Raw genomic sequence first — 27,440 nt, forward strand, 5'->3', positions numbered from 1 at the left:
TGAACAGCAGTGTCCATCAGGGCTGTTCATTCAGCCTCTGCCTCCTTATGCTCCCATGTGAAGACAAAGGGTGCAATCCTTCATCTGTTCTCCAGAATCTTCAGATTGTGAGAACACACACACACACACACACACACACAAAAGGATGGAAAGCAAGTTGTGGGATATCTACTACTACAATACCTTGATAAACCATAGCTACCACAGGATAAGTAACTGTTCCTTCTTAGTTAAGTGTCAGGGTAAGTGTCAGATGTATCAGTTTAGCAGCAACTGTATTGTGGTCTTCCAAATTTGGATTTTATGGCATCTAATCTAGTCACTAAGTCCAAGGTTTTCGGTTACTGCATGCCACCGTGTTGCAGACCTCTAATATTGGCACATGCTTAAAACAAGCTGAAGAAGTTGTTTGAGCTCTGGTGGAATGAGACAAGATATTAAGTGTCAGCTTATGCCAACTAGTAACAAAGAGATGCACTATTTGAGGCGAGATTCCTTGACCTTTTGAACATCTCATTATAAGCAAAGATAGATGGGATGACAGTGAATATATTACTACTGTTAATATAATAATGCAGAATCAGGCATATATATAGTATGTCTAATTAATTTCTCCTAGTGCTAAAAGTGGCTTCAGAAAGAGGGTAAATTGAGGATTGAGGCTGATGAAATCACAAAACAACTCTGGAGGAACAATTTCAGGTGAGAATTTAGCATCATCATGTTACTGTAGAATGATGTATGGTGGATTCTGTCATTTCTGCCATTAGCATCAGAAGCTCACTCACACTCTCCTAGACAAAGTGGTAGCAACAATAAAGATCTTCAGAAGGAACATTCTCACAGAAGCTACCATGAAGGGGTCAAGTGGATTCTCTGACCTGTGGTATTGTAAGAAGATAAGAATGCCGTAATGGGCCAGAGCAACAGTCCATCTAGCCCAGTATCCTGTCTGCCAACAGTGGCCAATATAAAATGTCCCAGAGGGAGGGAACACTACAGGCAATCCTGATGTGATCCCTCCCAGTCACCCATCATTTCCAGACAAACCGAGGTTAGGGATATCATTCCTACCCATCCTGACTAATAGCCATTGATGGACCTAACCTCAACGAATCTATCTAGCTCTTTTTTGAACTCTGTTAAAGACCTATCCTTTACCATATCCTTTGTCAAGGAGTTCCAGAGGTTGACTCTGAACTAATTAAAGAAAAACTTCCTTTTGTTTGTTTTTGTTTGTTTGCTGCCTATTAGTTTCATTTGGTGAGCTGTAGTTCTTATACTGTGGGAATAAGTAAATAACTTTTCCGTATTCACTTTTTTCACACCAGTCATGATTTTATAGATCTCTATCATATCCATTCCCCCTTTAGTCTCCTCTTTTCTAAGCTGAAAGTCCTAGGCTATGTCTAGACTACATAGGTAAGTCAGAAAAAGATACGCAAATTGTGTTTTTTCTGCTTTTCCGTCAAAAGAGGCTTTTCCAAAATTTGGTGCATCTAGATGGCGTCAAATTTCAGAAAAATCTGCTCTTTTGACATATCCCTTCTTCTTCATAGAATGAGGTTTACAGGTATGGCAAAGGAGTGTGTCCTTTTTTTCAATTTTTTTTTAAAAAATTGGACACGTTCCTTGGACGCAGCATTGTTTTTCCTGGAAAGACTATAAAAAGACTAGGGCTATGTCTAGACTAATCTCTCTTCATATGGGACCTGATCCAAACCTCTAACCATTTTGTTGCCCTTTTCTGAATTTTTTACAATGGCAATATACCTTTTTGAAATGAGGTGACCACATCTGTATGCAGTATTCAAGATGTGGGCGTATCATTTTTTCATATAGCTATTTTCTGTCTTATTCTCTATCCCATTTTTTAATGAGTCCTAACATTCTATTTGCTTTTTTGAATGCCGCTGCACACTGAGTGGGTGTTTTCAGAGAACTATCCACAATGACTCCAAGTTCTCTCTCAAGTAGTTGTAGCCAAACTACTCACCATCATATTGTATATATTGTGTAACAGCTCTTTAAGAAACTTTCACACAGTCTGGGAGCAGGGAGAGAAGACTGAAGACTACTGCACAGGTTGGGAAAAAACTGAAATGACAGTTGAAGTGGACTTTAATATAGCTGGGTGAAAGACCAGCCTGTTTAAAAACTCTGAATAGTCAAGGATCTTTGGTAAATAAGCATGCCATGGATGCAAAAACATTTTTGAGCGGCCCATATCAAGTACCTCTCCTGCTTGAAAGAATGTGTTCTTTGATAGATGGTTTCCTGCTTTATATCAGGATTTCCTGGGACTTGTGTGGAGCAGTTGTCTGTGATGCTCAGCCACCCAAAAGATGTAGCATCAGGAGCCGCAACATTGGATGTGGTTGGAATATTTGGCCCTGAGGCTGTGAGAACAAATATGGAGATAGAAGGACTGAGCCAGGGACTCCATGGATATTTATGGAGATCTGGGAGCAAAAACTATCTTAGCCAATACAGAATTTCCAAAACCATAGTGTTGTCCCTATTGATCTTGGAGATTACCTAAGAGGGCGAGGCTGCCAGGTCAGAGGATGATTGGATGAACCTCACTTTCTTCAAGTCCAAGGCAGTATGCATCAATGGTTTGAGCAAATGTAGTTTTGGCTGCGCTTTCCTTAACTGAGTCCATGAGGAAAAGAATGTGCACATCACACAGTTTTATATATTATAACCTCCATCAGTGCAAAATAAAGAAATCCCTCCTCCCGAATGCTCCCATTCCTTGTTATAGTAAAACAGGACATCTGAACCATTCTTGTACTGGATAATTCTTAGAGCAAACCATCCCACTATATTTGAGAAATATGAATAATACAAAAATGACTACAATAATGGCAATTTTTATACCATTAACCTTCAAACAACATTTATACATAATTCAGACAAAAACTACTTGTTGATTCTCAAGTGAAATAGTTTGGTACAAATGTACTTTCTTGAAGCTTAATTGCACAAGAAGATATTTGTAAGTGAAGTATGATCAGTGTGTGACATGCATAGAATGAGAAAACATGCAACTTATTTTAATCCATTTAGTATTGGAATATTATTGTTAACATGTATGTTATTGCTGTACTTGGAAGCTCCAAGTAGGATAAAGGACCATCCCTGGTTGATGCGTAAAGACATACTTCCTGAACTTACAATTTATGAACAAACAATAATAAAAACAACTAGTGATGAGAGTGTGATTTACTATTTCATATTAAACTCAGTAAAATATCTGTATCTCCACTCTACTGCATATATTATACCGTATGTTGCTTAAATGCAGATGCGCTGACAGTTCTTGCAAGGTTTTCTACTTACATTTTTCTAGCATAGTTCAATAATGTATTCTAGTGGGAGCACATAGATATAAATTCTAGCCACATTTCTTTTTTGCTATACAAACTCTTCTCTCCTTGACAACTTCTAACTGCTTGGTAAAGGCAGTTGAATGAGGACTTACTGCAGAGCTTCTGGTGACACACCGATAGTACACTCCTGGAGCATTACTTTAATTTTATATCTTTTTTTAATTAGCAGAATGCTGAACTTTACCATTTGGTAATAAAATCTTTCACAAATTGTTCACTTGATTCTTGTCCTAAGATGTAGATATTGATCCCAATTTTTTTTTCCAAAAATATCAATACATTAACCTTGGAATCACTCACATTAAAGTTCTCTGCAGAGACAGATTTAAAAAAACCACACAGTATTCACTGACCGATTAAAACAAAAAAAATATTGCTTCTTCTGTGTTTATTACAAATAGAAAAAGAGTTGTACTTGGGGTGAGTCTACGCTGAACTGTTATTTTGAGATAACTACAGGCAGTCCCCGAGTTACGCAGATCCGACTTATGTCAGATCTGCACTTACGAATGGGGCTCTCGCCCTGGAGCTCGCAGGCAGCGGGACCGCCCAGAGCGCAGCAGTCCCGCCACCTCAACCTCTAGGGCGAGAAAAGCTGCTCCGGGTGCCCCTGGTCTGCTGGGGACCATCTCCAGCAGACCAGGGACACCGGGAGCAAAGCCGGGGAGGCAGAGGGTTCCCGCGCCTCTGAGGCTTTGCTCTGGCCGCCGCCACTGTGGCTTTGCTCCCCGTGTCCCTGGTCTGCTGGGGGGGGGGGGCACAGCTAGTGCACCCTCCCCCACCGGCAGACCAGGCTTTTGTTGTGGACCTTGGGGTAGAGCAGCTGGGGTGCTGCCGGGTTGGTCCTGAAGGGACTTACCTGGCAGCCCAGCTGTTCTGTCCCAGGCTCGAGATTCAGCCGCTGTTGAAACTGATCAGCGGCTGATTCCAGGAAGCTGGGGGCAGAGCAATTCTGCCTCCAGCTTCCTGTAGTCAGCCCCTGGTCAGTTTTAGCAGCAGTGGCTAAATCTGGAGCCAGTTCCGACTTACATACAAATTCAACTTAAGAACAAACCTATAGTCCCTATCTTGAACGTAACCCGGGGACTTCCTGTAGTTTTATTTTGAAATAATGCAAGGGTCTACACAGCCATTCCTTTATTTCAAAATAATTTCAAGATAATGGACAGCTTATTCTGAAATCTGTAAACCTCATTCTACAAGGAATAATGCCTATTCTGAAATAGCTATTTTGGGAATAAGGCGTGTGTAGATGCTCCACTGCTGCTATTTCAAAATAGTCGCTCACCAAGGCCAAAATTATTCCTCCCCAGGTCCTCATAGGGCTTTAAACTGAGATAGCACATCTACATTATGGAAGCCTGCCTCAGACTAATTTTGAGGCTTTCCTGCAGTGTGGACATGCTATTTTAAAATAAGCCATTTTGGAATAACTATGCTGGAATATCTTATTTCGAAATAAGCATGCAGTATAGACGTACCATTGGTGATTAGTGACCTCTGTAAAGTTATCTTTTCTATAAAGTGCTTTAAAAAAATCCACAAAAATGTCTTAAAAATTATAGTAATATGATACATTTAGAGCTAGAAAACAAAACAAGCTGTTTATCAATATTAGACAAATATCTTGTGCATGGCATTGAATTCTTACTTCCAAGCTTCTTACTTCATAGAATCCTAGGACTGGAAGAGACCTCAGGAGAGGTTATCGAGTCCAGCCCCATGCACAGAGCAGGACCAACCCTAACTAAATAATCCCAGCCAGGGCTTTGCCAAATCTGTACACACAGAAAAGCTAAATTAAGATCTCATAAGCAACTATATTTCCAGAATTTTCTAGATTTTGAGGTCATTACCTTGCAAATTTAATAATGTTTTAACATAACTTATTTTTTGTATGTTTTCCTATGATTATAAAATTAAACTGAAATAAAAATCATCACGGGGCATCATGTGCATCTGTGGTTCCACTGCACAGGCCTCTGCCAGTTGAACTAATGGAGTAAAATCAATGGGATTTAGGTGCTAAATAACTTTGGAGACATGTCTTGGCTCTTTGAGCCAGAATAATATTTTATTAAGTACTTATACTCTGCCTAACAGTGGGCTCCCAGTTGTGGTTGAGATTCTGAATATGCAACTCTTTTATAGCTAGGTCACTAATTTCTCAAGGTTGTGAGTTTCACTTAACAGATGTTCTGCCCTCAGTTAATTATAATGGGTCTTTATAGTCTTACAGGATTACACGCCTAATACTGGAGGAAAAAAAAACATAAAGAAAGGTCCTGTAGCACCTTAGAGACTAATAAAAATGTAGATAGTATCATGAACTTCCTTGGGCACAACCTACATTATCATCTGAAGAACTATTCTTAGGAACATTCTTAGCTTACTGTCATGGTGGAGGGTACCTTTTACCCACAGGACCATCCCAGCTTCATTCAGTGAACAGTATGCACTTACTGTGGGGCAGAGCCAGGGTTGTGAGTTAAAGGATATTATTGTTTTTAGGACACTTGGGCTGTGTCTACACTGGGCCACTTATTCTGGAAAATCAGCCGCTTTTCCGGAATAAGCTGCGAGCTGTCTACACTGGCCCTTGAATTTCCGGAAAAGCAATGATGCTCTACTGTACAAAATCAGTCGCTATTCTGGAAAAACTATTCTGCTTCCGCTTGGGCATAAGTCCTTATTCCGGAACACTGTTCCGGAAAAGGGCCAGTGTAGACAGCCCAGTAGTCTTTTCCAGAAAAAAGCCCCAATCGCGAAAATGGCAATCGGGGCTCTTTTCCGGAAAAGCGCGTCTACATTGGCCACAGACGCTTTTCTGGAAAAAGGGCTTTTCCGGAAAAGCAGCCTGCCAATGTAGACTCCTTTTCTGGAAAAACTGAAAACGGAATAGTATTCCGTTTTAAGCATTTCCAGAAATTCATGCCAATGTAGACACAGCCTTGCAGAAACTGGAGAGTTGAGAGAGAGGCATGGGATTCCAAGTGAAAAAAGGGTTTCATGGTTAAGAATGTTGAATGATGACCTGGATAGCTGGATTCAATCTACTATCCAGGGAAAACTGTGTTTTAGCCAGATCTCCTGACTTTGTAGTTATTGAAGTGTAGACATGCCTTTAGATATGTGAGTAGGTTTTAAAGTGGCTTTTCCCAGTTAGTCTCGGAACACACAAAGATTCACAGGTCTAGCATTCTTCCCTCACCATGGAACTTTGGGGGGGCTTTTTTTGGGGGGGGGATGGAGGGGGAAGGGTTTGATGCAGTGAAGCTGTTTCTCCATTCTCCTTTCTGACTCTTTTCTCAGGATGTTCAGAACATACACATACACCAGCACCACACTCATGCAGCAGTCAGTGAGAAACAAAGTAGTCTACCTTGAAATTCACAAGAAGAGTATGGAGATAGAAAATTTAAAAGATTAAGTTGTGTATAATTTAGTAAAAGCACAGACACATATATGCCAGGAAGGGTTTTTAAATTAATTGGAAGACACAGGGAGAGTGCATCATTGTTTACTGTATATGATGTGAACAGCTAGCTTGCTCTAGCTTGGTCAAAATATAATTCAGAAAAGACTTCAAAAGAGTGTAAGTGAAGTCCTTGAGATGTCCTTCAAGGAGATTTCTCCCTAAAAAGAGAGAACATGTGACTAATCAAAAATTTCCAGAAACAAAATAGGTAACTTCTACTCTTTTAAACTGTTTTGCTCCATTTCCCTGTCTAGAGATGACTTTGAAGTGTTGCTGTGAACCCATTCACCATCCCAGTTAAAAAACAAGGCTGATGATGACAACTGTTTGCCTCCTTTTGATACCTATTATGCTGCTTGGTTACCATAATTCTGAAATACTATAACATAACATCTCAACAGTGTAAACTATAGTGGGAGACAGGGGAGAATGTCAAAGGACATTTTGAATTGAACAAAGAGATAAATTGGGAAGCTCCTCTGGTTGGGGCTCAGGAGGAAGAAGTGGTAACAGAAGCAGTATACAAAATAAAAGAAGCTCATGCTTCCAAAAAACAGTAGGTCACAGATGAGGATATAGGACCAGAAAAATAAAGTGCCTGAACAGAGAATTGAATTAGTGGAAATTAAATGGGGGAAGATGAAGAATAATGAGGCCATAGCCAACCACATGCTTGTGAAGAGCTTCTGTGCTGCTTAAGTTGTTTGATGACAATGATCTAATCAGCAACCGGAGTCAAGATTCTAGTTCCAACTCAATTTACTCCTTCATGACATATGACACTTCCTAACAATGCCTCCATCCTCAGCTGCCTTACAGTTAAACCTACTTACTTGTCAAGAAACTTCTCAAATATAAGAAGTTTCTTATATAAGACTGTCCTAATAACTCAATCTTCACTTGTATCACACTCTCATAATATTTTCTTGTATTAATTTATCCTCTACAATCCCCCCACAGGCTGTAATTTTTTTCAAGTGTTTGGTTTAATTAAACCAACAGTGAAGGTTTTAATAGAGTGAATCCAAATCCCCCTGAAATCTATTTTACTAAGTAACCAAACTGAACTATGAAATCTAATAATCTGTACAGTAAACGATAACAAGTTGCCCAAAACAGTAGTCCTCCCTCTCATAATATAAATTCCAGAATACAGAGACCCTGCATCAATATGACCTCTGGCACGAGTCCTAGCAGTCTAACTACAGATAAGTGCTGCTATTATGATTTTCATTCTCATCTCTAGTCACAGCATTGGCAGACGTCATTTCTAATCATATTATCTTGCCCATTATTGGCTGCACTAGATTATTTCTTCCCCCTCTAGATTTCTGGCTGGTAATGTTTCACACCCTGCAATGTCTTTATAAATTTTCACCATGGAACAATTCCCTCTATTGTTTCATAAATAGGCACAATATAGTATGTTAGAATAACAAATAATATTAAGTCAATGACAGGGATTATTCCATTTCATGCATGTGTCTCATTGAATTTAGCCTCTCAAGGACACATTCAATGACCACCCTGCTGTATATTCCAAGACACAGTTTATTTCACTACTATTAATCAGGTAGTGTTTTGTTAAGAGATACAGAGTGTCTCCCAGAATCAGAGGGAGGACAGATACACTGTTAATACCTTAGACATGAGGGGGAACGTTGTGTTATTTTCCACAGATCTCTTCTAAATACACCTCTTACACATGACAAATAGAATTCATCTAGATAGTCTGTAAGGGAAGTGTGAATTTTGTGGTAAGATTCCCAAAAGAGATCAACTGATATACTGAAACCAACTTTTTATTTCCTTTATTTTTGGAAACTTTACAGCAATCATCATGTATTGCAACTCTCCATGATTATTGTCCACCAATTTTTGAATATGGGCCTAGTCTCAAACCAGTATTCTATTTCAGAGATTCATAGCCACCAAGGATTTGAAATAGTGCACTATTATGCTACTAATGGTTCTGTCTAAATCCCATTTTGAGTGGTTGTCTCCAGAGTAGAACCTGTATTAACACTGGCAGACTGATGAAGTGGAAAAGGCACAGGACTGGGATCCAAGGGCATAGGATTCTATTCCCAGGCCTTCTATGGACTGTGTGTGTGATCTATGAGCCAATCATTTATTTCTATTTGTACTGCACCTTGAGATATGGATGAAAGCTCATAGTAGTGCAAAATATTACTACTGTTTACATGGTTTACTCTGTTATAGAACCCTGGATACGGACATGAATTGTGGATGTGCCATGGGTGGATGCACTCCAAATGTTTCATAGATAGACCCGATGCATAACTTAAAAAAAAAAGAAATGTTTGCCTTTTCATCAATGCACTTGCCTGGTACAGATAGATCCAGATTGACTGTAGCAAAGGAAGCCAGTGCTAGAATGACAAATCTAATTCAGACAAAGCCTAACAACTGGAAGTATGCATCGTCATTGAACAATTCAGGAAATACAACGTTTATACTTATCCCGGTGCATTGTCCAATAATGAGAGTGAAAGGAGGTTGTAAATACACTTTTTTTCCAAGTAACAATTTAAAGGAATGAAAAGCCCCTTCTTCTCTCCCCCTCAGCAAAGAGACAAAGCTATTCAGTTCACTTGATAGATTAGATGGATTTCAAAAGAAATACAGTAACACTCTTACTGTTTTTCCACAAAGCTAGCATCAATGATAGACTTAAAACACTAAAAAATCCAATTGTCACCTCCCTGCAGTCTGTAAGTTTTTTATGTAGATATTAAGCAACTGATTCACTGCATTGCTGGATTTCAAGATCAAGTAGCCTATCTAAGAGAATTCCCCACAATAAAGTACCTTAATGTGATAATTGAACTACTAGATAAGAGACATGACTGTTCTATAAAGTAATTATTGACTATCAGAAGCTTTCAATTTAGTAGAAAATGACTTTGTATAAGAGCTCTCCAGAGCCAGTGACAAAGGTTACATTTAGCTCCTTTAACATATAGTAAAAGGAAATGAGACTTTCACCAGCCTCCTGTATATCAAATGATCAAACAGGAAAGTGGAGTAAGTCATGATAAAACCCTCTTTCGCTAGCTCTTCATGATATGTCCAAAAAGTAATTTCCTGAAATATGAACTGGAAAGAAAATTAACTGAACCTGAAATTCACTGACAGTATTACTTTCCTTACAAGCTTACACACGACTTAAAGCACAAACTATGCAAAGGTAATACAATTTCAACAACGAGGAAAATGAGAGGTACTGGAGTATGAATATATCAACAAAAATTGTTGAGCCCAAAAATTTGAAAATGCATCTCCTCTATGAAAAAAAAGTTTATTATTTATATAGGTGATGGTATATACTAACAAATCATGAAATTCATATTTTCATTTGGAAATCAAAAAGGGTAAAAATGTATTTAAATATGAAAACAAAACCCCCAAAACTTAAAGAAGCAAAACTGACACTCTTGCAAAGACTTAACTTTACATATTGTCAGTAGTCTCATTACCTGACTTGAGTGGGGCTACTATAATACTTAAAAGTTAAGAATGTTTTCAAATTTATGAAAGATCAAGGTATAAGCATATTTTTATTTTATCAAGATGGCACACACTGACATATATAACTGTACTCACTGTGTACATGAGACATAAATGCTGGTTTTATAAACTACAAAATGAAAATGGTGTGAAGCCGATTATGTTTTTATTTTAGGAGTAGATCTGACATTGTTTACTGTGTGGAAAACAAATCTGTGGAGTATCAAAATAGAGCTACTGAAGACTAAAAGGACTATCAGGTGAACTGAAGGTTAAAAATTTGGATTTTTTTTAAAAAGCATATAATTGATAAAATATTTCCAAATTCATTTAAAAGTTATTTTTGTTGAATTCTGACAGTATGTTTCGTGTACAACGCAATCATCTCACATCTTACCATTTCTTTATAAACAATGGGGCCACATCTAGATTGGCATGATTTTCCACAAATGCTTTTAATGGAAAAGTTTTCCGTTAAAAGCATTTGCGGAAAAGAGTGTCTAGATTGGCATGGACGCTTTTCCGCAAAAAATCCCTGATCGCCATTTTCGCGGTCGGGGCTTTTTTGCACAAAACAAATCTGAGCTGTCTACACTGGCCCTTTCGTGCAAAAGCTTTGCGCAAAAGGACTTTTGCCCAAACGGGAGCAGCATAGTATTTCTGCAAGAAGCACTGATTTCAGACAGTAGGAAGTCAGTGTTCTTGCGGAAATTCAAACGGCCAGTGCAGACAGCTGGCAAGTTTTTCCGCAAAAGCAGCTGATTTTGCGGAAAACTTGCCAGTCTAGACACAGCCTGATTGTTGAACACTGCTATATCTGGCTACAAGAACTGGACACTAAAACCAATTAGAAAATTACTAGATTGAAAACAATTTATTGACTAGTCTAAAAGTTCACTGTCCAAGCACAGGAAAACACAAAAGGGAACCAGCATAGACAGTAGAAATCAAAATGGACTTGGCAATATGGCTTGGGAAGGAAAGGAAGGCGACTTTTTATGCACTGTGATAGGACTCTGCACATAACATATGAATTTGTTATGGTGTTGATTGTTGAGATGGGGACTGATGAGGTTCGGGCTGTCAGCCCATTAATTTGGTTCTCATTCATTCAGCTTCATGGTACCAACAGTAGCAGCACAGCTAGGTATAGAAGCAGAGGTAATTCAGGCAAATGGTTTTGGCATTCAGATGAGTACTGAACATACGTGAAACATCAGAGAGTAAATCAGCATTAATTTGTTGTAATCTCATGAAAAATGTTGGATGATTTGCCCTGCAGACAGTGCTGTGAATCAGCAGGCATAGTATTGTGTTTTGGCTTACGGGCACATGTCCAAGTTGTCAAAGGGTTTGCAACTGGCCTTCTTCAGTGAAGCAACACTTAGGCCACTGTTAGGATGGTGCCAAATTGGTGTGATTATATTTAATGGATGTGAGTATGACTTGATATGACTTAAACATGTCCAAATAACAAAAGACTCTGGGAGCAGGTCCTCTCTAAGCAGAAGTAAATTTGATGAGTCATACTGGACAAGGATTGTGAAGTGGATTGCATGTACAATCAATATAGGCCCATGCAAAAGTAAATATATGAGTAAAGTTCCAGTGACTTCATTGCAAGACTAGAGTGAATGATTGTGGAATGCATGGATGTAGGGTGATATTAGAAGGAATGGTACCTAATAAGTACTAATTGGGCAAAATTAGTAATTATACACAGCCATGCCAGGCTTTTAAGACCTGAGAAAAAGATAGTGTAAGAATAAAGATTCAAACAACGTTTTTTCACAGTAGAGGGAATTCCTATATTGGAGCACCTGAAGAAGACAATAACACTCTGATTTGTGGATTATGGGACTGTGAACCAGAGGTCTTTCAAGGTATCCAAGGTTTTCCTTCAAAAGAACAGACCAATTCAGAGAGAATCAGAAAAGGAGAAGAGAAGCTGTCTGTAGATTGGTAACCACGCTTCCTGTTTGCCAGGTGGGCACTGTGTGAGGGGTTAGCACAAGAACTAGCTGCATATATTTGTGAAAGAGAAGCTCGTTTAAGGGACTGCGTAGTTTCTAATGTATTGCTATGGCTAACATAGGAGCTGTGTGCTTGATGTAACCCTTTTACTGCTGGTATAATTCTCTCAATAAACTTGCCTCATAGGCTTGGCTTAAATTCACTTGTTTGACCTTTTTCACCAACAACAACAACCATGTAATCAGCTCCACTGGGAGTCATTAAAGATCCAAATAGGACAAGTAAAGAAAGAACAATATAGTGGTAGGCATACTGAGTGTCCAACAAGCATGTTACGGAATCAACTGATATTGCTGCTATATTCACTGGGGGGGGTCCATCAATGACCATCAGATATAACTATGGGCACGTTGGGGAAAATGATTTAAAAAACACTCAAAGGGGTAGAACTAATGGTCATTCCAAAGAGGGGCTTTTTTCCAGCAGTTAACACTGTATGGCTGGAGCTGTGAGCACCCCAGAGGGTGGACAAGGCAAGAAGTAGGTGAACAGGGATGTAGCCAAATTCCTTGGGACTCTAGAAAGATTTCCCATCCTGGTCTAATATATGGGGTGGAGTTATTTCAGGAAAATGAGATTTTTCCCGTGAGACTTAAGCGCTATCATGTCTTTGACTGATACAAAAAAGGATATTGGGAAATGTCTAGAAAGTCTACTGGGTTTGGGGAGGAGGCAGCCAAGCTAATGATTGGGGCCTTCTTGGAGTGGATGTTAGTGCAGGTTTTGCATTGGAATAAGGTTGCCAACTTTCTGTTTGCACAAAACTAATCACCCTTGCTTCACCCCTCCTCCAGGTCTCTCCCATGCACAGCTCCTTCTGAGGCCTGCCCTTGCTCACATCATCCCCTCTCCCTCTGTCATTTGCTCTCCTCACACTGCAGGAGGTGGTAAGACTCTGGTTGATATTGCAGACCTGGCTTCCCACAGCTCCCCATGGCTACAAAGGACAAAATGGAGCCAATGGTAGCCGCGAGGCTCCGTGGCTGTAGCACTGGTAAATAAATAAACTGGGGCGGCCAGTTAATGTGTTTGAGACACATTCTGCGGAAAACTTCCAGAAACACTGGTGCAGACAAGATTTCATTCTGCCACTCATTTTTATAACACTTAATCACATGTACAAATGTGTGTAAGATTAAACTTTGGCAGTAAGGTCTGCGGCCGCTCTTGGTGGTGAAATGGAGCCTCCCCATGCCTCCATGTACTTCTCAGTCACTAGGGAGCACACTATATGTATTTCCTAGTTCATCCTTACGTTAATAAAATTTAACTAGATGTCAAGTTCTTAAGAGTTATGCTTGGAATTTATGAAATGCATATATTCATCTTATAACATCAGTACCCCAGGTTATTAGTGTTTGTACTATAATCTTCTGCAATTGCATCAGTTATCAAACAGGAAAGGAACATTAATGTAGAAGTGCTAATTTTCTACAGAAGCTGTTTGATCCTGCCCACAAAGAAGGCATAGTGAAACCAAATGAGATATTGTGAAACATCAAAGATTGCTTCCCTGACCGCATTTCTTCTACATTTCAATTTTCTCTTGTATATTTTAGTTACTGTAAATCTCTTACAACTAAGAATAGAGGTTTATAGAAAGAGTAAAATAAGTAAATAAACAAACTTAAAACCTCACTCTTGCCTTTGCCAGCAAGCACATATTCAATAAAAGTAGACAATGTCTGAACCATAGAATGGCTTGGAGGATTAGACTCTTATTGGTAAAGATCAATTTTGCTATGCATACCCAAATAGATGATTAAACTTTACATATAGGCAAAGCAAGAAGATGGATGTGCAGTACTTGCTCTCTTCGGGGCAAATCTGGGTATGTGCACAAATATTTCCTAAAAAAACATGCTGCCTGCTCACAGTTATCATATTTTTGAATCTCACATTAGGTGTTGGCTGTGACATTTTTATATTTTAATTGTACCTTTAGTGTCTTCCATCCATTTGTGTGCAATATGAAAATAAGGTATGATTGTTTCTATATTTCCTTTATAAATTTGTAAACATTAAATAGGGATTATCTACAAAAAAGGTTACTTGAAGCTCAAATTTGCCTTTAAAACAACTGCTTAGGAAGGTAGTAGGAACAGAAGATAGTAACTAGGCTCTGCCAGAAAATTATGAGTCAGAAAAAGAAAGTGATGGAAACTCAGAAGCACACAAAAGGAAACAGAAGCCTTCCTTATCCACAGTGAGCAAAATTGCATGTCATGAATAAAACTGAAGAGAAGAGCTGGCACAGCTGTTCCATGGTCAGTAATTAAGAATAACACAAAAAAGCTCAGAGCGAAGACTAGCTAGAAGAAAATAAATTTAAATGTAGCAATGAATAAATAAGAGTTGTCATAGCAAATTAAACTACTTTAGCAAAGATGACCAAGATTCTATGGGTAACATTCACCCACCATGTGGATGTCCCACATAAGGCCCTACAACCCAGCAGAGATGTATGAAAATAGTGTGCAAAAGAGTTAGAGTATCTTCATGGCTCATCAACATTTGGAATGTAGTATTTAAAATAATATATAGAAAATTACAGGGAGGTAACTTTAAATATCAGCCCCTGGAATGCTAGTATCCAAAACAAAGAAAAGGGAGGTATAGAACTACAGGATAAGGAAACAGTACCACTGCGGGGTTTGGATTTTAATGATATGCAGAAAAATTAGCAACTTGTAAACTCATATTACTTTCTGATTATTGTCTGTGTAGCACACCTTTGGTGTAAGATGAGCATTCTTCAAGAATTTGCCTCCCAGAAGGAGGTTATATATGTCCCCTTTCTTATTGTACTATTTTTCCTTTAGACAATAAACTTGGCTGTTTGAGTCACTTTATTCAGGTGCACATCACAGGCTCCTGAAGAAAAAGAGCTTATGATACCAACTCAAATCGGGCATGTCATATTAACACAGTTGGAAAACAGGAAGGCTGCAACCCAAAGATTCATTCCAACAGTGATTGAAAAGTGGAGTTACATATAGGAAGAGAGATGAAAGAAGCTAAACCCATCATCTGATGAGTGCAACCAAAAGGTTTAAAGCACTGCTCATCCTGTAACTATGAAAGGGACTCCAGAGGATGCTGTAGTACAAATTAGCTATAGCACCAAGGACCTTTCCCATATCATTTGTGCTCTAAAACATTGATGTGAGGATGGGTATACTGTTTGTCAAATGTGTGGAAGGGAGCCAGGCAGAATGCACTGACAAAGATTCTAAGCAGAAGTTCTCCAGCCAAGTAGAGAGAAAAAGAGTAACTTCAAGGATAACATTTTCCTTATTCTAATAAAGTTAACACCATGACTGAAGAAAGTGATTCTGTTATTCTAAACCATTGACATGACATCTATCAGCTAAACCAAAAATCAAGTTTCTGTAACACACTTTTTCACACTATCACTACCATGACACTAGCAGCAATGTGAAATTGAATTTGTTCATAGTCATAGTCAATTCCACTGGTTCAGGGAGTGTATTGCAGCGTATGTCAACATTTTCCCTATCAGATCCTATTGCTTTTGTGACACAAAAGTTAGCAACCAAGAAGATAGCAAATACAGTAGAATAGGAATGAATAGAGTGGAAAAAAGAACAGACTAAAATAGTGAGGAAAAATAAGCAAGTTGTCATTTCAGAATTTGCTCCTCCATCCCCCAGGAAGCACAAGGCCTCTCAACAACAAATAGCAAGTCCCATTCATGTGAAAAGTAGTGTGCCTCTCCCTTGCTTGGGGTAAAGAGTCCTTTTTGAACTACTATGACATCCATTCCAAATAATTGCTTTCTTTCTCTCCACCTCAGCAATCTGCAACTTCAATTTGAGACACCAAACCTTCTCCCCGTATCCAAAAATAAACCAGCCTCATATCTACATTTCCCCATTCCTCTCTCTCTCATTTCCGCAACAGAACTTCTAGCAAGGCATTTTTCTCTTTCATTAGTTGCATTCTAACTCTCCACATGTTTATTCTTTTCTTTCTATCCTCACATCTCACCATATTTGTACATCATTCCCTGTGTTTCTGCCACCTTGCCATTGCTTCCCCATCATTCCTTTTCTCTCTCTTACATGAGCTAAGAACATGTAGTCAATTAACTGATTAACCAATAAGCAATATATTGTTAGGTAACATATTGTGGTAAAAAGCGTAACTCTAATAGCAGTTTGAGATATTACTGTCATTTTGTACCTACTTTTTGGTCATCTATACAGCTTAATGCCCTAATATTTTGAGCTATACAACATGTTTACTTTAAAAAAAGCTGGTGTTTAGCTGCAGAAAAATATGTTTAATGGGACAGTGATTCTCAATCAGGGATACACATTCCAGGGGGTACAAAGACAACTTCCAAGGGATATGTCAACTCATCTAGATATGTGCCTAGTTTTAAAATAGGTTCTAAAGCCATGCAGCAAAAAATGGCGATTGTGGCTCCTGCAGTACCCACTGCCATAACAGTGAGAGTGGGATAAAAATTCAACACACAAAGCAGACAAAGGTGGGAGTAGGTACTGTGGGGTGAGATGGGAGCAGGATTAGAAGAACATAGTCTTTCTAAGCCACAAACAACATGCTCACCCCAGCCACTGCTCTTAAACTACCCAGCTCTGAAGGCAGTGCCACTGTCAGCACCAGTGAAGAATTGAAGGGGGAATTACCATACCATACCACCCATATTTTTTGTGTATGCAAGAGGTAACACTGTCTTCAGAGCATGGCACTCAGGCAGTTCAATGAAGAGACCCATCAGTGCAAAAAACAGTGGAATGTAAGTACAATATATGTATTCCAATAAATATATTTTATAATTATATGGTAAAACCAGGAATTTTTTCAGAGTAGTGCACTTTGATACTTTTCTAATTTTTTAATCTGATTTGTAAGCAAGTAGTTTTTAAGTAAGGTGAAACTTGATTTGCACAAGACAAATCAGACTCCTGAAATAGGTACAGTAGTCTGGAAAGGTTGAGAACCACTGCAACAGGAGATCATTATCCTGTTGTAACATTATCTTTTAATTAACACAAACATTTCAAAGTCATTACAAGCCAGTCTCAAGAGATTTAGACTTTAAAAGAGCTCAGATTCAAATTATCATTAACTAGTATACAACTACAGTTTACATATAGAAATATCATTTTAATTAATGAATCTGACATCCTGATTGGCTTGCTCATGTTTCTTGTAGGATAAGATGTAATGCATATTGATCTCTCCGTCTCTCTACCTGCTTCAAATAAATATTTTCCACACTTTAAGACACAATAACCGTCAATGAATCTTTGCAAATACATTCTGACTTTGCAAACGTATTAAGTTACAAGGAAGAAGATATTGAATTAAATTTCTAAAGTAATCTTAACAGGAGATAATGATGCCCCCTTTAAAGTCTGAACAAAAACATGTTACATTTTAATGAAAATGCTTAACACATTATAAATAGCTATACAAAGCTCAGTTGCCCCTGTGTAGAAAAATGCTAACTAATTATAATGTTCAGACTAGAGTAGCTATCATTATCAGTTACCCTTCCAGACATATAATTGTGTAACAGGTCCATATGCAAAAGTTACCCTTACTCCTCAATTAAATAATGTAATTTAAATAAGCAAATGTATTTCCATTAAATCTGCATGTCAATTCTTGCATATTTAAATATTCTCAATCAACAACAATTTTGGTAGATGCTTTAACCATACTGGTATGCTATACCTCTTAAGCAAGGTATTGATGAGTTGTTTAGCAGTCAGTAAAGTTATACTGCTGCTAGTTTAAACACAGTTAGCTAACAGTTGCTGCATAAGTTAACTTCTTCACACTCCTCACTCAGAAGTATTTCACACCTTAAGACTGTAAAGTGATCATTCACCCTATTTCTAAGAAGCTAGTCATAAGTCTATTCGAGTTTCGTTAGATGCATGTACCATTTTCTATAATACATCATTTACCTAGCTATAGAGGTGAAATAGGTTACACAGTGCCTCAAAATTTATTGTTTTAATATGAGAAGTGAATGTATTAATGCCTTAAAGTCCCTTGCTCTTTACACATGTTGCTGAAGTGTTACAAGTTGTCTATCAATTTAAGAACACCACATACACTACAAGGTGCAGAAAGTTTAGGAGTCTAAAGAACATAACTAGTAAGGCAAAATACTACTAGTGCAGATACTAATATTTGGTAAATGGGATTGGAATCTTTGGAAGCATTTTGGGTGGTGGTGGGGAATGGAATGAATTGAAAGAAAATACTGGCCTGAATAATGTAACTGCTGTAATATATAACTAACAGAAGAGAAATCAGGGATATATGGTATGTGGGTATCTTTAGCATTGTATTCTTTTTATAAGAGGGCAAAAAAGTTAGTAGGAAAAGATACACAGCTGATGTTGAAGAATACTATGTTTGTGCTTATCAGAGGAACTGTTGATGCTCATGTAAAAAAACTGCACTGTAGATAACATCAAGATCATTGGAATTCAAGATTAGGTGCTGAATTTTTGTTAGTCATGCAAGGCCAAGGTCCCCAGAGCCAGCTGCATCTATCACACAACATTTAAATATTTGCCACTTTGTTTACTGTGGAAAATAGTCTCCTTTTTGTGTGTGTGTTCTCCAAACTCTTTGCACTTTCCTTGCCTTCTATCACATAAAAGACACAATCAAAAACTCCATGTCAGGACACCAATACTCTAAGTTATTCAATTAAAACACACAGTTCTGTGAAAACATACTTTTTCCAAGTGAGAAACTAGTCAAAGCCAAAAAGAATCCAAAAAATTATCCTCAACATTTTTTTCTATGCAAGTTTAGGTAAAAGAAGAGTAGATGCATATTAAAAAAAACAGACTTACTTCCATATTTGTGAGTTTAAAATGCTTCATTTGTAACAGAACTTTTCAGAAATGTTAGGACAATTTGATATGTATAGCACAATCAAAAGAGCTATTTAAAACTGAACTGAAAGAGTACAGAAATGTGACACTAACAGTATTTAGGGGAAGAGGGAAACTAAAGTTCAGTGAATAATTTGAATATTTTAGTATTCAGAATAGATAAGAAGGAATTTGTGGAACATAATAAGTATATAGAGAAGAGTTGTTTATAGATATTCTCCACTGGGAATTCTGAATGAAGACTCTAAAAGAGGAATAAACCCGATTTCAATTTTTTTTCTGTATGATCCTGTGCAGTGCTTGGAATTCTCAATTCCCACTGACTTCTATGAGAGTTGAAGGCTTTCAGAACTTCACAGGAGATGCTTAGTACTTCACAAAATTGGTCTCTTGGTAGATACATAGTGGTGTTATCAAACATTTAATGTGGGTACTTTCATTCTAAGGAAATGGCTTTAAAACTAAATTAATAAACTACAAGTTTATAAGAAATCATGTTTTTTTCAGGATTGTGCTCTATTTCTCCTGTAGGATCTTTTTCAATATAGGTTCTGAATTACATGATATAAGGGGGAAAACGTTTCCTTTTTAAAAATCATAATAATTTTAACATAAGTATTATTACATACATTTTAACCATTTTAGGTGAACCATCTTTTAATAATCTATTTTTCTCCTCAGAATTCCTTAAAATTCAGAGAGTCTATTTTATAATGATTTAAGAATTTCTTATTTAATTCAACTTGTAACATTCAATTTAATACTTGTTTTCAACAATGATTGTGAAAACATGTTTCCTCTTTGGAAAAATATAATAAATACAAGTTAACAATTCTTGTTATACTAACTTTACCAATACATTGAAAACACTTTCAAAACAACGTATACAGTTCTATGTTCTTGATACATGAGTTTTATGTTTCTTAAACAACAGATTTATGTTTCTTCAACACATGCTTAAAACTACTCTCTCAAGCATCTGAAAAGCTAATCAATTTAAAAAGTTATCAAAACTGATTGATTCATCCATACGTCATATTTAAAAAGTTGGTAAATAGCTACATTAATATACTATATAATAACATTTCAATTAAGTGAACTTGTTAAAGGATCTATGTTACAAGTCTTTAAATATACAAAATTACAATTTATTATAGAATAATCAGCTTCAGGTAAATATCAAGAAAGTGAACTTAGCTATTCATATATGAGATAACAATAACTGAAAGACAACATTTCTGTTTATGTCTGCCTTGGTTACATGTAACAATATATTTAGGCACAAAAGAAGCAATGTTAAAAATCCTATTTTCTCTTGTCTAGTGATCTTGCATGCCCCCTGTTATTTTCTAAGCTAGCAACATAATTACTATAGTCTTTTTGTAAGATTTACCACCACTACAACCTAATTACTAAAAACGCTATCACCTTTCAGCCCCCCAGCTAGAGCTTTGCATACTATTTTAAGAAAGTTGGTCCATTTACATACAATTAGCCATTCAAAACAGTCCCTTCCATACTGCAATATTCTAAAAACATCTTTCAATTGTACCTTAAATTAGTAGTTACCTACTAGTTAGTAATTTAAAAAATAATGCTTTGCTACATATTCCTGTAATTATGTCACAAAGTAGAACTACATTCCTAACAGCACTATGATTTTTGTTCTAATGCAAAATGGTATCTCGAAAAACAACAGTTGATACAGAAACTATAATTATGAATACAAAATAGCAATATACTAATCCATTTGCCCCAAACAAGTTTAGTAATCTGTAAAATGCTAGTTTTCCTAAACTACTTAATATAATTATGTTTAAAATGGACACAGGTCAAATAAAGTGTCTGTTTCAGCTATGAATTTTCACTTTTTAACATGCAGTGTGCCTCTAAGGTGCTGGAGAGCTCTTCCTTCAACTGTGATTAAAACGAGATAAATTGGTTTATGCAGTCTGGTACAGTTTCCTACTGCTCCATCTGCTGGATGTCTCTACAATCCCACTCCTAACTCATCACCTCCAAAAGTAACAACTAGTTCAGCAGGTGGCTTCAGCAATCTCAGGGCACACTATGTACAAGATGTTAACTTGAATCTCTGCTTGAGTTTCACAGTAAGGGAAAACTACACAGAGCTCTCCAAACAATACACAATTACCTCCCAAGAGAGGAAGGGGATCTTTTAAGTGTTTGCCTGTTTTAAGTAAAAATTAAGATATAGCTTAAATAGAATACGATTAGAAATACCCCTTTACTTATGGGAATACACAAGCTTTCTTATAACATTTTCTATAAAAGCATATACCTATAAATCACCTGCTTTCATAAAGGTAGGTTCCAGAACATTAGTGAGAAAAGATGGGCCAAGTAGTATCTTTTATTGGCCCAATTTCTGAAGACCATCCCTGTATAATCTCCTAGATTGGTCTCACTCATCAACAAAAGGTGGTCCAATAAAAGAGATTACCTGTCCTCACCCACCTTGTCTCGATAATGAGTCCTTCAGATTGCTATGCTTGCTGTTTGTAGTCCTCCCTGGAATCACATTTTCATGTGCTTTCAGCTTCTTTCCTTTGTGTTCCTAATGGGACAACTTGGTTCAGTACTTACAAAAAGGTGGCTGCTTCAGAGAAAGCGTTTGCACACTCCTGGAAGCGAGCAGCAGCAGGAAAAACTTCCCCTTGGTTTGCATTCTCCAAACTTAACGCGCCTGCCACTCTGAACTCCTGCTGCGAGCAACAAGCCTGGGGACTTAAAATGAGGTGGGGGGGAGGGTACCTCAAACAAGCAAAGCAGACGGATTATTCCGTCAAGGTACCTGTATAATGACTAAACCGATGTCGCAGCGGAGGATCCTCCCGGCTGCTCCTAAATCCCCCGACCTTCCCAAAACAAAACCCTCCAACACACCAATTACCCCAAGCACCCTCCCCCGATCGAAGAGACTGGAGGCAAGAATGGCAAGTGCGAGGGGGAGGCAAAGTTCGGCAAACGCTCGGCTCCTAAAATGAAAGGCAGCTCTGGAGCAGAGATGATCTCGTTCCCCACCCTGCCTAGGAGAGGTGACCCCAAGCGAAACGTACCTGTCTGCCGTTTCTCCCCCGCCTGGCTTTCCTAGCCGGGCGGAGGCAGGGAAGGAAGCCCCTCGCTGCAGTCCCAGGGCTCGGGAGGCTGCCAGGCAGCAGGCCAGCAGCAGGAGCCCTACTGGGCAAGTCACTTGAGCAGGTGAAGTTGGGCAGCAGCCGCCATCAGGAAGCAACACGTTTGGGTTAAACTTTGCAGCTTCAGTCCGGGCAAACAACCGCCACAGCAAAGGAGCCGATCCCCGCCCGAGCCGCGGTCTCTGCCTCTTTTATTGGCGCGGGCGGTACGGCTTTATTTACTTATTTATTTATTTCTCTCTCTCTCTCCTCGCCAGCCCGCTCGTCCTCCCACCCCCACCCGGAGTCCGCTCCAGTCACTCCTGCCTGCAGCTTGGCAGGGCTGCTCTGCTGCCGGCTTTCCCTGGCGGCTGGCCGGGGAGGGGAACGGGCCGGGGCTGCTGCCAGCGCGGGGGAGGAGGTGGCGGCAGGAGACAGACGCAGCTCCCGGCGCTGGAGGGGCTGCGCCCAGCCCGCCCGCCCGCCGCTGACAGGACTGAGATGCGCGAGGAGGCAGCGGGCGCCGCGGCTCCTCCACCTCAGCTGCACCCGCTTGCAGCGCCGGCTGCGCAGCCACCTCCTCCGCCCGGGTCAGCCGGCTTCAGGCTCCCCGCGGCGCTCGCGCTCCCGTCATTAACCCCACGGGAGGGGCCGGCCCTCCCGCGCGCCCTTGGGGACCGCGGGCTGCAATTTTGCGGTTGTTAATGGTGGGTTTGGTGATGCACGGGGAGCGCGCGGGTGTGGGGAGGGGGGGGGAGGGGGGATCTGGCTCGGTCTCTCTCTGGGGCGCCTTAAAGGTGTAGCCCGCTCCCTGGGCTACGCGCCCGCTGCGAAGGGAGCACACACAGCCCTGGCGAGCAGGAACGAGGCGGTCCTGCCATCGCTCCTGCTGCGGGAGGGAGGCAGCTGCAGTTCATTCACCCTGAGAAAGCACCCAGCGCTGCTGCAGCCAAGCCCGCAATCACCTCAGGGGGACCCTAGGAAGGCGCTGAGCCCAGGCTCATGGGCTCCGTGACCGTCTAAGGATGGGTCTAGCCACCTTGTCCCAAAGGTGGAATCGCGCTGGTGAGTCGCACAGCCCCGCTGTCAATGGGGGGCGGGGGTGTCTACAGAGGGCTGAGCACAATCCCATGCATAGCAGGGGGAAAGCATCGGTCCGTTTATTGATAGCCAGAGGGCTTGAGGGAGACCTACCGCAGTGAGCGGAGTGGCCGGGCTTTAAGTTCGCTGTAGCTCACGGGAAGGCAACAGGGAAGCAGCTTTGGCTCTAGTCTGCTTTGCAAAAGGGACTGGAAAATCATTGCCTGGATTTTCTCTGCTAATCAAAGCCAAGCTGGAAACCGCCAGCCTCGTCCTGCCCATTCCTCTGTGCCAAGGCCACCTCCACTACTATCGCACGTACACAGAACACGCGTTCGGGCTGCCTGGCTGAAACCGCTTGGACCTAGCGTGTTCAGTGCGACTGCACTACCTTCCCTTTCCGCTCAGCCGCTGCCTGGGTGCAGCTGTGAATGGAGGACAATTCTGTCCGCTAGTTGCAGCTGTTCCCCGTGTACGCACATGTGATAGACAGAAAATTGTCTTCCCCACCCCGCTCTTTGATTGATATCAGGAGCGGAAAGAAGAGCAGATGGGACAACATAGTCCGCAAGGTAGGGCTGCAGACACTGCGCTGTGTCTTTAACTCCTGGATTCTTCCCGCCCATCGCCCCGGTAGATTTATTTTCATGTTCGTGTATGCTACCATGAAAAAAAAGCCCATAAGAAATAATGAATATATGTAGAGAATAAAGAGTTAATTTAGCAAATATTATTAAAGAAGAAAGCATAAATTATATCTCTCTTCCTGTACCGGTAACAAAACAGACTAATCTAAAGATTGCTTTTATCCTACCAGTCTATAAATTTATGCAGATTTACCAACCTGAACAGAGAGTACAAGAGAGTATCTTTCTTTACTCACAACTCTGTAATTTTACCTTTGTCAAATGAAAACAATAAACTGAAAAGACTAATAATGTACATTTACTTACTCAGTAGTAAATCCCAGTGTCAAATTTAAAGTAAAAAGTTCTCTGGGACCTGGATCAATGATTGACTTTGTTTTAAAGCATTTATTTAAGAAGGTATTTTAAAAGAATGATGTTCCTGCTCTGAGCATTCTTAGAAATCACTTCGCAAAGGCTATCCCCTTGCTTGTCAATCTGAAGGTCACTGCTATGTAACAAAGGTTGAAAGTTGGATGCAGAAACCCCTTTGGGTTCAAACAGTATACATTCTTATTAGGGACAGAATAGTGAGAAATAAGACCACATTCTCTCCCTTTACCCCCTTTGAATCTTTTAAAATACTACTTTAGGAAAATGGAGCTTTATTTTTCATCATTAAGTTTCAAGGTCAATTAGAGAAAAATGACAAATGTGTCTATCAGAGAGAACACTTCCAACTTTATAGAATATGTTTAGTGGCAAATGTTTAAATAGTTAAGTACTCACTTTGTCTGGTTGTCTTTTTAATCTGTTATACTATCCGTCTTCAATAAGTATTTAAATATAATTTATTGGTAAAAAGACAAAATGAGTTCTACTAAAATAAGCTTTTGGCTTTTCCAAATATGAGAAATTCAAGGAGATAAGTGTGTTAATTATGGAAGCAATTGAAAGCCTACTCATGTCAATGAAAAGGTCAGTTGTTTTCAATGGTCTTTGGATCAGAACATACACTGTACTTTTCTAGAGTATTATTAAATTTGGAACACAAAGAACACAAATGTAAAATGCAAGAGAAAGAGACTAGGCTGACAATCATGCTTTAAAGATTTGCTTGCAGTTGGCTTACTTCTGTGTTCATTTTGATCCATTGTGCTGTGCTTTTCAGTTCCAAGCAAGAATGTTAATAATAATAATTAATAATTAATAAATGCAAAAACTAGCATGGATTCATCTTTAAGACTGAGAAGTGAAGCACAAATATCAGAAAATTCTATGAGTTCAGGTTTCTACCAAAACAGTAATTTGACTACATTGCATGACCATTATAACTTACTAAAGGTAAAATAAAACCCATCCTATATCAATAACAATTGCCAAAAGACATTTCCAAATTTAAATCACTTTTTCAAAGGAGGAGACTCAGAGTAGTTTTAGGTATTACGTTTGCCTCTGAGTCCCATTAATATTTTTGTTGTTTTACAAGTCACATTTTCCTAGTTTAAAATATTACGATTATTTTCCTACTCTTTCTGCTATGTCAGAGTCATGCAAATAACAGAGGAAACTCTTCCTCCCCAGTAAGAATGAAAATGTTATACCTGATGTGCTGTCAAATTAAAAAATTAAACAGTTAAAATATTTAATCTTTCAATCATAGGCTTTTTAGGTGTTACTCGATTTAGTCCTGACTAGAGCGCAGGATCTGGTCCAGGAAGTAACTATTACAGGACCACTTGGGAATAGTGACCATAATATAATAACATTTAACATTCCTGTGGTGGGAAGAACACCTCAGCAGTCCAACTCTCTGGCATTTAATTTCAAAAAGGGGAAGATTAGTTAAACAGAAATTAAAATGTACAGCGACTAGAGTAAAATCCCTACAAGCTGCATGAGAACTTTTTAAAGACACCATAAGAGAGGCCCAACTTAAATGTATACCCCAAATTAAAAAACATAGTAAGAGACCGAAAAAAGAGCCACCATCGCTTAACAACCATGTAAAAGAAGCAGTGAGAGATAAAAAGGCATCTTTTAAAAAGTGGAAGTCCAATCCTAATGAGGTAAATAGAAAGGAACATAAACACTGCAAAATGTAATAAGAAAAGCAAAAAAAAAAAAAAAAGAGGAACAGCTAGCCAAAAACTCAAAAAGTAATAACAAAACTTTTTTAAAGTACTTTAGAAGCAGGAAGCCTGCTAAAAAAACCAGTGGGGTCCCTGCACAAGCGAGATACAAAAGGAGCAATCAAGGACTATAAAGCCATTGGGGAGAGACTAAATGATTTCTTTGCTTCAGTCTTCACAGCTAAGGGTGTTAAGGAGATTCCCAAACCTGCACCGTCCTTTGTGGGTGATGAATCTGAGGAACTGTCCTGGATTGAAGTGTCATTAGAAGAAGTTTTGGAACAAATAGAAAAACTTAACAGTAACAAATCACCGGAACCAGATGACATTCATCCAAGGGTTCTGAAAGAACTCAAATGTGAAATTGTGGAACTATTAACTGTGGTTTGTAACCTATACTTTAAATCAGTTTGTGTACCCAAGGACTGGAAGACAGCTAACATAACTCCAATATTTAAAAAGGGCTCTAGAGGCGATCCTGGCAGTTACAGACCAGTAAGTCAAACGTCAGTACTGGGCAAATTAGTTGAAACAATAGTAAAGAATACAATTGTTAGACACATAGAAGAACATAATTTGTTGGGCAAAACTCAACATGGTTTCTGTAAAGGGAAATCATGTCTTACTAATCTATTAGAGTTCTTTGAAGGGGTTAACAAACATGTGGACAGGGGGATCCAGTAGATATAGTATACTTAGATTTTCAGAAAGCCTATGACAAGGTCCCTCACCAAAGGCTCTTGTGTAATTAGGTTGTCATGGGATAAGAGTGAAGATCCTTTCATGGACTGAGAACTGGTTAAAAGACAGGAAACAAAGGGTAGGAATAAATGGTAAATTTTCAGAATGGAAAGGTGTAACTAGTGGTGTTTCCCAAGGGTCAGTCCTAGGACCAATCCTATTCAACTTATTCATAAACAATCTAGAGAAAGGGGTAAGCAGTGAGGTGGCAAAGTTTGTGGATGATACTAAACTGTTCCAGATAGTCAAGGCCAAAGCAGACTGTGAAGAACTTCAAAAAGATCTCACCAAACTGAGTGATTGGACAACAAAATGGCAAATGAAATGTAATGTGGATAAGTGTAAAGTAATGCACATTGGAAAAATAATACC

At 39.1% G+C, this 27,440-nt stretch overlaps 1 protein-coding gene across 2 annotated transcripts in view; it reads right to left on the reverse strand.

The window, feature by feature from the left end:
* Positions 1–23,078, reverse strand: part of TENM3 (teneurin transmembrane protein 3) — a 2,279,325-nt gene extending 2,256,247 nt beyond the window's left edge. For both annotated transcript variants that reach the window (XM_075930245.2, XM_075930244.2), the window contains exon 1: positions 22,433–23,078. The gene's annotated coding sequence lies outside the window, so the exon portion shown is untranslated. The remainder of the gene's footprint in view (positions 1–22,432) is intronic.
* Positions 23,079–27,440: the final 4,362 nt, after the last annotated feature.

The sequence above is a fragment of the Pelodiscus sinensis genome, chromosome 4, assembly GCF_052426305.1.
Source record: "Pelodiscus sinensis isolate ZL-2025 chromosome 4, ASM5242630v1, whole genome shotgun sequence".
Taxonomy (NCBI): Eukaryota; Metazoa; Chordata; order Testudines; family Trionychidae; genus Pelodiscus; species Pelodiscus sinensis.